Source organism: Podarcis pityusensis, assembly GCF_964106645.2.
Source record: "Podarcis pityusensis genome assembly, chromosome: 4".
NCBI classification, from domain to species: domain Eukaryota; kingdom Metazoa; phylum Chordata; class Lepidosauria; order Squamata; family Lacertidae; genus Podarcis; species Podarcis pityusensis.
The window spans coordinates 103365412-103381046 of NC_138027.1; the positions used below are offsets into that span (position 1 = coordinate 103365412).

Below are 15635 nucleotides of genomic sequence, written 5' to 3' on the forward strand. Positions count from 1 at the left end.
CTGGATCCTGAACTTGGTCATTCTGGAAGAACTGTGCTAGTCTGTCAGTTCTGGGGAGGAATGGAAAACTTTTTCAATATCAGTTTCATTTGCTTCCAACAAAAAATGGGAGTTTTTGCTTTTCTCATTTAGCCCTTTTCTCTCTCTTTAAATTTTATTCCCTGGGTAATTTTTGAACAGAGGCAAGAATTACTTGCAAGGCATACTCATTATTATTTGCATAGTACAGACTTTCATTTAGTTAAGAATGCACATTTTTATTACAATTCCCTTGAAAAATCAACAGTTTAGGTTGAGGGATGGAACGATCTCATGAAAGTCCTAGTAGCTTGGTTAAAGCAAACTTTCTAACAAATCACACACACAAAGGAAAGCACAGAGTTTACAGAATTCTGCATACTAGTGGCTATCCTGTATACCATCTACGATCCTAAAGGACAATGAACTCTATGCTGCTTTAAAAGCCTGAGCCTCTTCTTTGCTATGCAGAAGCAGTTCTGGCCGCAGTGCAACTTGTTCTAGCAGCAGCTCCAAACAAGAAGGCTCTTCTTCTGTGTTCTTGTGACTGCCACCAAAGTAGCAGCAGCAGCAGCAGGCCTGTGGAGAAGCCTTGAAAGCAAACCCCAAGGCACTTTGAGGGGGGTGGTGAGGATGCTCGTAACTCCTAAGCTTGAGGGGGAGCCATTGAATTCCCGATACCAACTAGTGACTGCAGTAAACTTCTGTCAATCTGGTGTGAGCCATGTGATTTAAGAAGCCATTATCACACCATGTGGCCTGAGTCAACCTATTTTTTCTAGATATGGGCAAATTTTCCCCAACTGACATGGGCCCCACTGAGAAATAAGTTGAGCTTCTTCCTTCTCCCCAACAACAAAAATGAGGAAATAGATCGACTTATTCCCTCCTTCCCAGCCCCTATGTACCCACAAGCCACTCCTTTTCTCAGCTTCCACACAGTGGGGGCTGGTCCATTAGGGTGAATGGGGCACTGCCCCACAAATCTCAGCCAGCCACCCCACCTGCCTGCCTTCTTTCTTACAGTGAGTCCGGGGGGGGGGGGCATGTGTGACGGTTGGCTTTCTCCTCCTCCATCCCAGTGTTGCCCTTTGGGCACTCCACAGGGAAGAGAAGGAGCTGGCCTCCCTCACATCTCCTCTACCAGTCCCAAGGGGCATCAGCTGCCACCATGCTCCCATGCCTTTTACCAGGCTTCTGGTGGGTCAGAAAGACAGGGAAGGAGAGGTGTTTGTGTTCCACTGCTCCTCTCCAATGTCAAGCCATGACAAGGGAAAGAGAAAGGACTCCCCTTTACCTTCTGGGGTGCCTGGTATAGTGGTGCTTCATAGCAGTGTGCCAAGATCTCAGCAGTCTCTGGATTCTATTCTCAGATGATGTTTCCTATGCTGATTAGTAGTCATGGTTGCAAGAACAAGATCCAAATTCCACCTCTATGGGATCAGCTGGCACAGAATCAGGGAATTATTCAGCTCAAAAACTACCGCCCATATCGCTGCTAAATGTGGATTATAAAATTTTTGCAGACATTTTGGCCAGAAGATTTAAAAAGGTGTTAGTAGAAGAAATTCATAAAGATCAAGTGGGCTTTCTCCTGGGCAGACATTTGTCTGACAATACGAGGAACATAATTAATATTTTAGAAAAACTTCAAGTGAATATTAATACCAAGGCTGTCTTGATATTTGTGGATGCGGAGAAAGCCTTTCTTGGAGCTTTATGAAGAAGAACCTACAGGGGATGGGGGTAGGCCAAGGTTCTGAAAATGGTATAGGTGCAATTTATTCAGAACAAAAGGCAAAATTGTGAATAATGTAGTGACAGAAGAGTTTAAGATTGAGAAAGGGACATGACAAGGTTGCCCAATTTCTCCACTGCTTTTTATATCGGTCCTTGAGGTTTTGTTAAACATGATAAGAAAGGACCAAGAGATCAAAGGTATACAAGTGGGAGTTAAACAGTATAAATTGAAAGCATTTGCTGATGATCTAGTATTGACCCTACAGGAACCAGAATCTAGCACAAAAAGGGTATTGGAACTGATTCAAGAATTTGGGCAAGTAGCAGGTTTTAAGCTGAATAAGATGAAAACTAAGGTTTTAGAGAAAAATTTAACTGCAAATGAGAGAGAGAAATTTCAGGAAGAGACAGGACTAACATTGGTTAAGAAAGTGAAATATTTAGGGGTTAATATGACTGCTAAAAATGTAAATTTATTTAAGGATAATTATGAAAAATGTTGGATTGAAGTGAAAAAAGACTTAGAAATATGGTCAAATTTGAAGTTATCATTGTTGGGCCGAATTGCTGTGATAAAAATGAATGTGCTGCCAAGGATGTTGTTCTTGTTCCAAACATTACAAATTCTGGATAAGATGGATTGTTTCAAGAAGTGGCAGAAAGATATTTCCAGATTTGTTTGGCAGGGCAAGAAGCCTCAAATAAAATTTAAGATATTAACTGATGCTAAAGAAAGAGGTGGATTTGCCCTGCCAGACCTAAAACTCTATTATGAATCAGCTGCTTTTTGTTGGCTGAGAGAATGGCTGCTACTTGAAAACACTGATGTGTTGGATTTAGAAGGTTTTAATAATGTATTTGGTTGGCATGCATATCTGTGGTACGATAAGGTAAAAGCACACAAAGCGTTTAAAAATCATATTGTCAGAAAAGCACTGTTTAATGTATGGATAAGATATAAAGATTTGTTAGAAAAGAAAACCCCAAGATGGTTGTCACCAATGGAAGCGAAGGCACAGAAAAAACTCAATATGGAGGCCAAATAGCCGAAATATTGGGAAATTCTGGAACAAGATGGAGACAGACTAAAACTGCAGAGTTTTGAAAAATTGAAAAATAAAGTGCGAGATTGGCTCCATTATTACCAAATAATGGAGGCATACAATTTGGACAAAAAAGTTGGTTTCCAGGTGGAAAAATCAAAATTGGAAACAGAATTGTTAGATTCCAAAATCAAGAATTTGTCAAAAATGTATAACTTGCTGTTGAAATGGAACACTCAGGATGAAACGGTGAAATCAGTTATGATTAAATGGGCACAAGATGTTGGACATAATATAATGATGGTTGACTGGGAACAGTTATGGATCACAGGCATGAAATTTATGGCATGTAATGCCTTAAGAGAAAACTTAATGAAAATGATTTATAGGTGGTACATGACACCAGTCAAGCTTGCAAAAATTTACCATTTGCCTGACAATAAATGTTGGAAATGTAATGTGACTGAAGGCACATTCTTTCACCTTTGGTGGACGTGCCCAAGGATTAAGACATTCTGGGAGATGATTTATAATGAAATGAAAAAGGTATTTAAATATACCTTCTTGAAGAAACCAGAGACCTTTCTCCTGGGCATAGTCGGCCAATTGGTGCCAAAGAAGGATAGAACTTTTTTTATGTACGCAACAACAGCAGCAAGAATACTTATCGCGAAGTATTGGAAGACACAAGATTTGCCCACCCAGGAAGAATGGCAGATGAAGTTGATGGACTACATGGAACTGGCGGAAATGACTGGCAGAATCCGAGACCAGGGAGAGGAGTTGGTGGAAGAAGATTAGAAAAAGTTTAAAGACAATCTACAGAAATATTGTAAAATTAATGAATGTTAGAAAAATGTTGAAATGAAGTTATATGGCTTTAGTAGAAATATTATAAGGAATTAAGTACAGATAGGTTAATAGAGTATTAAAGGGGGGGGGGGAAATAAGGTTAGAATGAGTTAAGATAATTATAGGATAGAAAACAGAGGATGATGGAAAGGAATTGCTGAAATAATTAACAGAAGTGGAATACAAAAAGGGAGGTGTGAGGAGGTCGTGGAAATAAGTGAAGGAAAGATGGGATAATGAAATTGTCTGATCTATTTTATTGTTTTTGTCTAGTTTTGTTAATTTGATGTGTTGTATTGTATTGTTTTTCTTTTTCTTTTTTTCACCTTTTTTATCAGTGTTTTTGGAAAAATAATATTATTTTAAAAAAAAAACAGAATCAGGGAATTATTTTGGAGCTGCTAAGAGTCCTGAAGTACAAAAGTAGAGCAACTTGTAGTTGCTGTAACAAGAGTGGATGAGTAAGAGCTAAAGAATACACATACCAAGTAAAATAGAGACAGCTATCTCCCCAAATAATTTTTCCACTTTATTAAGAATTACAGTTTAAATGGGGAGGTGGGGGCTGAGGCTGCAACAGATTCACAGGAGCCTTCTGGTCCCACCCCACCCCCCGCTGCCTTGTCTCCAAGTCTTGGGGAGCTTTGCATGTAGCCCAGCAAAGAGCACAGAGAGCGGGGGGGGGGGGGGGCTTCCCCAATGGAGTTTAAGATTGTTTGGAAAAGAGCCGGATGGGAGCAGACTTAGTGGGAAGTGGGAGGCACAGATCAACAGTTCTGGCAGCTGGGTAACTGGGGCCAGTCTTGCTGTAGATTTCTCCATGTTGACCTGCAGCTCAAAGCTCTGACCCCATCTAGGAGATTTAAATACTTTAAACCCTTTAAGTCCTTGGTGGCTACATGATGCCTGACCTAATATCTAAATTCCGCACACCTGTTTCAGAAGGCACTGTTTGCATGGTGTGAGAAATGCTAGATCACCTGTAAGGGCAGTGGACAGGGGCAGCACCATGCATTATTGGTCCAGCTGCGCCCCTTCTGGCAGGCCCCCAGCCTTCAGCGAGTGCACAAGTGGTTCCTCCCATATCCCGCCAATACTGATCATTAAAGCACATAGTGAGTCAAAACCATAAAGCAAACCAAAAACCCTGGAAAGTCCCAAAGGGTTTAACCTTTTAGGATGTGCCAATGAGCCAGGAGGAATAATTGTACAAATGGATAGAAAAACATTGTGGTATGGATTTCCCCTGCAGTCCCTCATTCCTGGGCTATGGGGATGGGACAGGGCATGGGGAGACTTAGGCCTATTCCCAACTCAGCTCAGCTTCCAATCTAGCAGCCCTGCAAAAGTTGCACTGGGAGGGTAGTACACATCAAATTCCATTTTGTTTCTCCTCTGTCTGGTTCCAGTTGGCTTGGCTGGCAGCAGCCCTGTTCCTGAATAAAGTTTTAATTAGGTTACACTGGCATAATTTACTCCAGGATATATTTTTCTTGATTCCTGAAGTTTGAACTGATCTGCCTGTCTAGGTCCAACCCATTGTTTGTATGTATAATGCCCATTAAAAAAAAATGCTTTTAAAATAGGAACCAGAAGCTTCCCAAAACTTACCAGCAATAGCCCAACAACCTTCAATATGCATTTTAAAAACTGAGCTTATCATACATGATTTTCAATGCTGTTTATTTGCCATGAAGTTGTCCTACCACCTCAGGAATGCACTCTTGAATACCCTCCTCCCACCAACAACAAAATATCACCTTCATTTGTGAATGGCTCATCTGATATGTTCTGGACTGAACCATATCTGACATGATCTGTCAAAACATGGTAGACAAACATGTAAGATTGTACCAGCAATTGGTCTCCGATTACAATAGCGGGAATTTCATCTATGGGCTTGCTGCTACCAAAATGAGTTTGGGAAAAGGATAGAAGCCACTCTCTGCTGTCAGAGGAGACAAGTTGCAAATTGCAAAAATATTATTGGCTGGGTTGTTTGTCCCCCACCTGCAAAAGCCACATTTTTATTTCTAAGCACAAGGTGAAGGAACATAACTGGTAGCGCAGGGGGGAAAGTTAAGATAATAAGCAAAGCAACTGTTCCATGGCCCAATCACAAGTGAGGCTGTCATTTGATCATAACCTGGATAGTTTTCTGTTTGTTTGTTTGTTTGAAAAAAAGAGAATAGATAAAACATGCATTTAAAAGTGGCATTGTGGATATCTGCATTTTTGAGCATGAACAAAGCAACCAATTATGGTGTTGGGAGCAGGAGAGAAAAAACATGAGGATATGTGCAGAAAGAATAATGATGCTACTGGAAGGATGCTACTGGAAGGATTTTTTTTATTTTGATGATATAAATGTTTGGGAAAGAAGGCAAAAAAGATGAAGGAGTAATGGGGTGAAGTCTATGATACTGGAAATATACAGGATATCCACGGTGTGAATATGATTCATCAGCTTGAAACAGACACTCTCTTGCTTCAAATACCAAAAGGCAAGGAGGATCTTTGGAAGAAATGCAAGTATACCTCTGCTGTGTCCCCCCCACCCCCCACCTCCTGGTACTAAACCAAAGTACCTTAACCAAAGTGCTAAAAACAACAACAACAAAAACACCAAACCAAGTTCTTAATAGAAAAAAGAAAGAAGAATTAAAAAATAATATAATGATAAAACTTAAGGAAAGTAACTGTTCTAAAGGGACATATTATATATTTGTGCATGTGAGAGGTAGAAGTTTTCAACAAATAGTTAAAAAAATTAAATAGTTTTCAAGTTTGTGATGTTCCACTACGGAATGTTTCTAAATTTACTACTTGTATATGCCTGAATGTATATATGTGTGTGTTTAAGCAGGCACTGGAAAACGACAGTTGCGTGTCGAGGTCCCCAATACACCCCAAAGGAAAACACAATTGACACTTAATTTTTGTTTAATTTTTTTGGCATAATTTTGGCCACAACTTTATTCAAATACAGCAATGTGAGTGGTTGCTTAGGCATTGGTAGCACTAACTGCCCCCGCACGGGGACAGCTCTGACATTCGCACCCCCCGCAAAGTCAGGAAGGGTAAGTCACCTGGAGAGAGAGACGGGACTGGGAACCATGCCTCACCGACGCTGGCCAGAACCCCTAAAGAAGTCCCGACAAAGCTGCCGCCGAGCCAGCTTCCTTTTCAGACACACACTCTGTGCAATGCAAAAACACACTCCGTGCAGTGCACACACACTCCATGCAATGCAACTACAATCCGTTCAATGCAACTACACACTCCGTGCAATGCAACTACACACTCCGTTCAATACAACTACACACTCTGTGCAATGCAAAAGCACACTCCATGCAATGCAACTACACACTCCGTGCAATGCAACTACACACTCCGTGCAATGCAAAAACACACTCCATGCAATGCGCACACACTCTGTGCAATGCAAAAACACACTCTGTGCAATGCAACTACACCCTCCGTGCAATGCAACTACACACTCCATGCAATGCAAAAACACACTCCATGCAATGCGCACACACTCCGTGCAATGCAACTACACACTCCGTGCAATGCAACTACACACTCGTGCAATGCAACTACACCCTCCGTGCAATGCAAATGCAATCTCTCACGCAATGCAATGCAATGCAATGCAAATGCAGCCCGCGCAGCGCTGTGCCCTGCAACGCACAGAGCAAACTGCAATGCGGGCACGCAAAGGTGCTTTCTCCCGCTTGCATATTGCAAACGTGGCGCCCGTTACATCCGTCGCAGCCACCAAAGGGCCCTCGACACTGGACCTAAGTGTCCAGGTAGAGCAATGGGGGCATGTAGCTGTCCCATACAGGGACCAATCCTGCAACCTAGGCATTACCAGCACTATGCGCTGAGCAGCTGAGCTATCCAGGATGATCCCTAAAGACCCAGGACAGCCTCACCCTGACCCCTGTAGAGGTCCAAGGTGATGTCTGAATTATCATCCCTTCTCCTCTTTGCCCTCCTCCTGGATCGCAGCCTCCAAAGATGCTTCCTTCTGGAAGAAGGCACCTGCGGCGTCCGCAAGTCATCCTCTGCAGGAGAGGCAAGCTCTGGAGGCATCTGCAAAAGCCCTGTCATAGTCTGCAAAAAACTAAACAATGTAAGGAACCGGTGAAACCAATGCTTCGTGCACCACATGGGGACGCTATTCAGGCCGGAAACGCTTCCAGGCCATCGAATTCTAGGGCAAAGCCCTAGGATCACCTGCTAGGCCAGGCATAAATGTTTCCAGTGAAATAGCAGAGTTGAGGTAGCCCACAGCTTGTCCAGGTACCCCTGCTTGTCCTTTTAGAGGGAAGCACCCCTTCAAGAAACCCAAAGTTCTTTTATCACAAATGGGCCGAACTACCCAGCAACGGAATAGTCCAAAAGGAGCGGTTTGTTTTGTTTTGTTATAATAATGGCTAAGTGAGGGATATGAACCCTGTCTCCCAGGACCCAGTCCTGCACTCTAGCCACTAAGCCACAATGGCTCATCTCTAAAATGGCAGTCGCCACTATCAGGGCAAAACAAACTTGAAGAAAATAAACTTGTTCAGAAACAGCATAGTTAAAGAGCATACACAGAGTGCTCATAGTCATTGGAGGCACAGAGACCCTGGCTCCACTCTGTCTGCCCCAAATATACAATAGCAACTGAGCCTGCAAACGAAAGATACATTCTTAGAGAGGGAATGAGTCACATGTCACAGAGACTTCACAATTTCCTGCTAACTGTAGCAGACTTAGGCCTGAATGTAGGCCTCACTGCTTCTGCTCTTAGAAATCTTTGACTCATTGCAATATTAAAGGAAGCTCAAAACGATGCTCCTGCTCAAGGCTAGATTAAAATTTGGCCAACAGCACACACCCAAAATAAAGCCACCTTTGGGGATACTATAAACAAAAGTGATTCCAGCTAAGCTGGGAACAGCCTGACTAGCCCCACAATTAACAACAGGCAAAATGGGGAAAACCTTTTTGCAAAAGAAAGCCCCTAATGGGGGCTCTCTCCCTATTGGGAAAGGCAAGCCAAGGAGGATGATGCACAGGCAGCGCTCACAGGTGCAGGGAGGATCTTCCCAAAGGGCAGGGTAAGGGGTGGGGTGGGAAATCAAAGAGGAAAAGAAAAGGGGTGGAATTAAATTAATTAAGGGACTAGAGAGGATTAAAAGAAGGGGGAAATAAAGAAATGTAACCAGACAATGAGAAGATCACTCCACGGTCCAAGTGCTCCTGGTGATCCGAAGCACGCAGTGAAAGAAGACGTCCATTGCTGCGTGCCTTGTATTTAACAAATAGGGCTGTCAATCACTAAATGGCAACATCTAAATTTCCCCAGTAACAGCCTGCCCCTGCTTACGAGTTGGCCAAGCCATCTGCCCAGAAACAGCAAGGTGTCTTGGAATCCCCAACCGCAACACGTGCTCTCCGTGATGGAGAACACGCTATATATAAATAGCAGTGGCCAATGTATAGCAAAGTGGCTTCATCTTCTTCTTCTTGCTGGCATTTCATCCATCTTTTCTTTCATTTACAAGCCACTAATTCTTGGCACATGCTACTATTAGTAAGTATCTGGTTTTGAGCTTTACTTATTTGTAGCACTTAAATGATATATTGCACTTCATTTAGCATATAAATGATACACTAATTAGAAAACAGATTTCACAAGGTGGAATACTCCCTTTAAAATGCCTGTTCTTTCTTTCTCTACCATATACCGATCAGGGTATGACTATGAATATGGCTGCTCTGTGTTAGATTCCAGATTAGAATTTGAGGAAACAAAGCAGAGTTTTAGATACACGGTACCTTTAGACACTGGATTCCTCCCCTCTGTTTGCTCTATCTATAGCATCTAGGTTCAGACAGCTTGTTATCAGAAAAGGGAAGAAATCCCATCCTTGAGCTTCAAGCGGGCATCAGGATCACATGAATTTTCTCTCAGCCAAATGTTATAAAATATTTAAGCACAATTGATATCTTTCCCTACAGAATGCCTTCAAACAGGATTTGCCATCTGATCTCACTGAACTTACAACCACTTTCGTTCTCTATCCATGAAAAATATGCATCACTTTACATTATGTGGCTTTACTTAATTCATTTAGATTTTAATCTCATCTGAATTTGAGGGACTGGAATAGACACAGTACTTCAAAAAACCAGTCCAATGTTATATAAGAGAAGAAAATATTCACTATGATGTGAAATGCCACAGACTGCAAAGACTTCCACTTTGTGCTCCCCTGGGCCACAGAGAGATAGCTAAACAAGAAAATCTTATAGCATTCACCTAAAATGATTGCCTAGATGTGATCGTTCCTACACTCACTCTCTGGCCATGGGGAGTCCAGGGCTGGATCTACACTGATCTGTAAAAATGCTGTAAAAAATATGTAATATAGCTCTCAATGCAATTTCTCATTGCCGATGGATTGCTGCTCTACACCACCCTCTGGTGTCACATTTTTATAATGCATTTTTAATGTTATAACTGACCAGTGTAGATTCTACCCAGGAGGCTCCTTGGTTTCCAGAGAAGCTCTGATCAATGAAGTAAGCTGACCATGGTGTCCTTCTGGAACTGCTCAGATGGAGGCCACAGATAATGGTGCCTCCATTGCAACCTGTAAGTCCATTTCCAGAAGGTGGTGCTATTAATATTCCTTTACTAATTTACACTCTGTGTCATGGACTGGCTGGATACAGAGGAGTGGGGGGGAGGCACCGGCTGGGTAGCCCTCAAGGGAAGAAGGATCAGAGCTGTTTTGATGTCTTTGAATAAAGACTTAACTTCACTGAGTCCTGACACCAGCCCTTCCTCCCCAAGGAGCCCAGGGGACAGTCAGTGCCTCTCAGCCTTCCCTACCTCACAGGGTTGTTGTGGGGAATAACTAGGGAGAGGGACAACCATGTACATCACTTTGAGCTCTTGGGAGAAAACGTGGGATATTAATGTCGTTATTATTACTACTACTTTTATATAAAGAAAAGGTAGATAAAAGTCGTATCGTATAAATCTGAAAAAGTTTGGGGTGTCTCACTAATTTTGACTCTTTACTTTCCATGTAAATCCAACATTTTGCTAAGATTGCTTGAGGGAACATAGAAAAAACTTAGTGATAAAAAGAAAAGGAAAAGAAAATTAGAGGTGCTCAGATGGCCGATGCACACTGGTCCCTGCCCCAAATACATTCCTGACATGCATTTATGTTCACGCACTTGATATCCCACACTTTGGCCTCATTTGTAGATGGTTTACCTTGCTTGATCTCTCAGCACCTTTTTCCTGTACTTGATTGATGGCTGGCACCGGATTTTGTGAACCGACATTTGAATTATTTTTGTTTGTGGGACACTTTGCACCATCATGCTTGCAACAGTCACACTTGCGATAAGCTACTGTTTTCTACAGCAAACACTTAGAGTGCAACACCTTTCCCTAAAGAGGAAGCATGCATGCGCCAAGGATCCCTGGGCAATAAAGGCTCTTGTGTGCAGCTGCACTATTGGGACTTGGCTGGGGCTGTTGTTTGCAGCTATGCCTGAATGGAGGTGGAAGACATGGGAAGCCAGAGCTGGGAATACGGTAAGTGCTGCTCATTATTAAGAACCTTAGAAGGAGCCAGTGGAGGCTTGTCATTAGGCAAAAAGGCTGCAGCACCCTCCCACCCCAAACTCCCTCTTCCCCCTTCATCCCACCAATTTCTAACAACAGCATACAAACTGTTGCTATCGTGGTTATATCTATTTATACCCCACCCTTTTCCCTGAAAGGACTCAGGGCAGTTTACAGTTAAAATAGGTACAACTATTAAACTCTTTTTCTCCCTCCAGTCCATAGCTGTCAACTTACAGATTTGAAAATAAGGGACCAGCAGCCTCACCTGTTCCAGGCACTCCAGTCTTCCTGTCCTCCAGCAGTCTGGTCAAACTCATGCTGGTAGCTTCGAGAACACTGTCCAACCAACTTTGTAACCAGAGGTTCAACTGAATAGAATCTGAATCACATGCACCACAAGGCCTATGCAGCCTCAACTTAAGATGGCTCCCCAGCCTGGCTTTGCACTGCAAAGTTTGCAGCAGCACGTGCAATAAAATGGCGTCCAGCATTCAAAAAACCCCTCAGCTTGCATTAACTAGCCACACACAAGGCATGCAAGCTCCACCCCCCAGTCGTTCTTAGACTTCTTATTGGGTGAGCAGCACAGCCAAGCAACACAGTTGGAGCCTCCCTCCTCTCTGGCCGGCAGGGAGGGAGGGAGAGGAGCTGCTTCCTTTGAAATTTAAGGGACATCATTTAAGGGACATTTAAGGGACATCCATCAATAAGGGACAGCAGCGGGACATGGCACTGGAATAAGGGACTGTCCCTTCAAATAAGGGACACTTGACAGCTATGCTCCAGTCTATTAAAACCATATAAATAATTACAATAAAAACAGCACAACATTTAAAAATCAGTTCCCAAAAGCCTGTTGGAACAAAAAAGTATTTACCTGCCAGCAGAAGGACAAGGGCGAGACAGACTGACTTCTCTAAGGAGGGAGCTCCAGTCTAGAAGCAGCCACCAAGAAGGCCCTCTCCTGCTTTCATGTGGTCATTGGAACTGCTAAGGAACCAGCAATAATCAAGTGGTTACTGCCAATCAATTGATAATTAATGAATTGCCAATTAATTATCAATTGCCTACTGATTATCAAAATACAGAAATCAATAACTGATTGCCAATGGCCAATGAATTAATCATGAATTGCAAATTAATCATAGCAACCTATCAATCAGCAGTTGATTGATAGGGCTATAATTCATCAAATGAGTTAAAATTAAAACTCCCACAGCTAATGAATTAATCAGGAGAGGGGTGTTTATGAAACGATATCAAAATGGATTGTGTAATGAAGTAATAGGGGGTGCCAATCAAATGTGTAATGAATTAATCGGGGTGCTAATCAAATGTGCAATGAGGGTGACAAATAATCAATTGTGTTAAAATTAATTATACAACGGGTTACTGGAATGGAGGATGTACTGATAAAACAATTGATTAAAATTTTATTGCCCAATAAGGGTGGAACCCCCCCCCCCCCATCACCTGAAAGTGGCCCATTCAACATGTCTGGAAAGGCATATTCTGGCAAGCTGCGCGAAGGCCTGGCTCACAGACACCACAGGCAGCATCATATTTGGGAAATACTGCGGAAAACCACAATGACTGTTTGCTCTGATTCAGCGGTAAAGATTAGGTTTTCCTGGGGAAAGCAGAGGAGCAGTAAATAAATAACCAGCACTCAGACACGGACCAGGAAAGCGTGGACCTGTGCCTCGAAAGTGCAAGGCAAGGTAAGTGTGGATGGATGTTTATATTACAGCAAAGGTAAAGTTTAATATAACCATTACTAGCATTAACATTTCATTAATGTAACATTAAGGATTTCAGTCTAGAGGAGCAATGTAGCACATAAAAATCTCTGTGTTTGCTACAAACAGTACATTTCCGAGCACAATTCAAAGTACTGGTGCTGACTTTTAAAGCCCTAAACCAGGGGTCAGCAAACTTTTCATCAGGGGGCCAGTCCACTGTCCCTCAGACCTGGACTATATTTTGAAGGGGGGGGGGGAATGAACAAATTCCTGTGCCCCACAAATAACCCAGAGATGCATTGTAAATAAAAGCACACATTCTACTCTTGTAAAAACATGCTGATTCCGTCCGCGGGCCAGATTGAGAAGGCGATTGGGCCGCATCTGGCCCCTGGGTCTTAGGTTGCCTACCCATGCCCTAAATGGCTTCAGCCCTGTATACCTGAAGGAGCAGCTCCACCCCCACCATTCAGCCCGGACACTGGGGTCCAGCTCCGAGGGCCTTCTGGAGGTTCCCTCACTGTGAGACGTGAAGTTACAGGAAACCAGGCAAAGGGCCTTTTCGGTAGTGGCACCTTAACCCTGTGGAAAGCCCTCCTGTCAGATGACTAGGAGATAAACAACTATCTGACTTTCAGAAGATATCTGAAGGCAACCAAAAGCAGGGAAAGTATTAAGCAACAAACCAGAAGAAGAAGTTGAGGGAAGTTGTAGTGGGGAGGGGGGGTTTGGGTTTGGGTTTATATCTGAGATGATGGTGTTGTGATAAAGATAAAAATGTAAAAATCAATAAAAACTATTTTTTATTTTAAAAAAGAAGATATCTGAAGGCAGCCCTGTTTAGGGAAGCTTTTTAATGTTTAATGCTTTATTATGTTTTTACATATATATGTTGGAAGCCGCCCAGAGTAGCTGGGGCAACCCAGTCAGATGGGCAGGGTACAAACAATTTATTTATTTATTATTGTTATTGCTATTATTTTATTGGAAGATAGCATGGGCAAAGGTATAAAAATGCAGAGGGCAAAACTAATCCTTGTATATGGCATTTATTGACCTGACTAAGGCGTTCGACACTGTAAATCGTAATGCCCTGTGGACTGTCCTTATGAAAATTGGCTGCCCAGGAAAAATTGTGAACATTTTCCAGTTCCTCCATGTTAATATGACAGCAACAATCACAGATAACAATGGCTCTCAAAATGAACCATTCACGGTGGGATCAGGTGTTAAACAGAGTTGTGTTATAGCCCCAACTCTATTTATTATTTTCATTGCCATTATCCTACACTTTGTCAAAGGGAAACTCCCCACTGGAGTTTCGAACAGATGGAAAGCTGTTCAATCTGAGCAGGCTGAAAGCAAAGAGTAAGGTTACTGTAACTTCCTCCATAGAGCTTCAGTATGCTGATCACAACGTAGTGTGCGCACGCTCAGAGGGTGACCTCCAAACCATCCTAAATATCTTTGCAGAAGCTTACGAAAAGCTTGGCCTATTGCTCAACATCCCAAAAACCAAAGTGCTGCACCAACAAGCAGAAAACAACCCCTCTACAGCACCACAAATCCAACTCAATGGTGTAACGTTGGAAAGCCAATCACTTCTCCTACCTGAGCAGTTATCTTTCCACGAGGGCCAACATTGATGCCGAAATCCAGCATCTCTTGAGCTCTGTGAGTGCAGCTTTCTCCCGATTGAAGTGCAGAGTGTCGGACATTCATAGGGAAACCAAAATGCTTGTTTACAAAGCTATTGTACAGTGGAACCTCGACTTACATATGGCTCTACTTACGTACGATTCCAGTTACAACCTGCAGTAGGTGCTTTGACTTATGAACTTTCCTTCAGATATGAACAGAGGCCTTGCCAGCAGCCTGGAGTTCGCCCGGCTGGCTGTGGGGCAGTGCTGGGGCCTCCACCACCAGGGAGAAGCCTCCGGTTTGCTGGAGCTCACCCCACTGGCTGCAGAGAAGCGCTGAGCCCTCTGCTGCTGGGGAGAGGGCCCCCATCCCACCCCCGAAGCTGTGGAAGAGGTGCCGCCTGCAAGAGGCACAGCAGGGCGCACTGCAGCCCCAAACCCCACCGAGGAACCAACCTGAGGAAGTCCAGAGAAGAACCTGGCCTGGCAAGAAAAAAAGTGACCCCGGCCGAAGTGAATCAGCTCTTTACTGACCCTTGCCCCACCCCCGCTTGTAGCCAGGTAAGCCCACTCACCCTCAATGCACGTCAGAAAAAAATATTTTCATCTACAATACTGTCTTATTTATTTCATAGTATAGTACATTGATTGTTGCCTTCATTTTATGGATCTATGGTCCATAAGTCCGTTGTCTTGTTAAGACAATAAAATCCATATTAAATTGCTGTTTTAGGGGGTGTTTTTCAACGTCTAGAACGGATCAATTCACTTTTCCATTACTTTCTATGGAAAAGTGCGCATCTCCTTATGTACGTTTCTAGTTATGACCAGACCTCCGGAACGGATTATGGTTGGAAGTAGAGGCGCCATTGTACTACTAACCTTACTGTAACAGCCGCCGAGACCATATAACACCGGTCTTGAAAGACCTACATTGGCTCCCAGTACGTTT

General features: G+C 43.0%; 1 long non-coding RNA gene across 1 annotated transcript; it reads right to left on the reverse strand.

The window, feature by feature from the left end:
• Window positions 1-4026: 4026 nt before the first annotated feature.
• On the reverse strand, window positions 4027-15181 carry LOC308475989. Its single transcript, XR_013985616.1, has 3 exons — window positions 15140-15181; window positions 12179-12291; window positions 4027-4095 (listed from the first exon to the last, which is right to left on the reverse strand). It is a non-coding gene; the product is annotated as an uncharacterized lncRNA (long non-coding RNA).
• Between the last annotated feature and the right edge of the window lie 454 nt (window positions 15182-15635).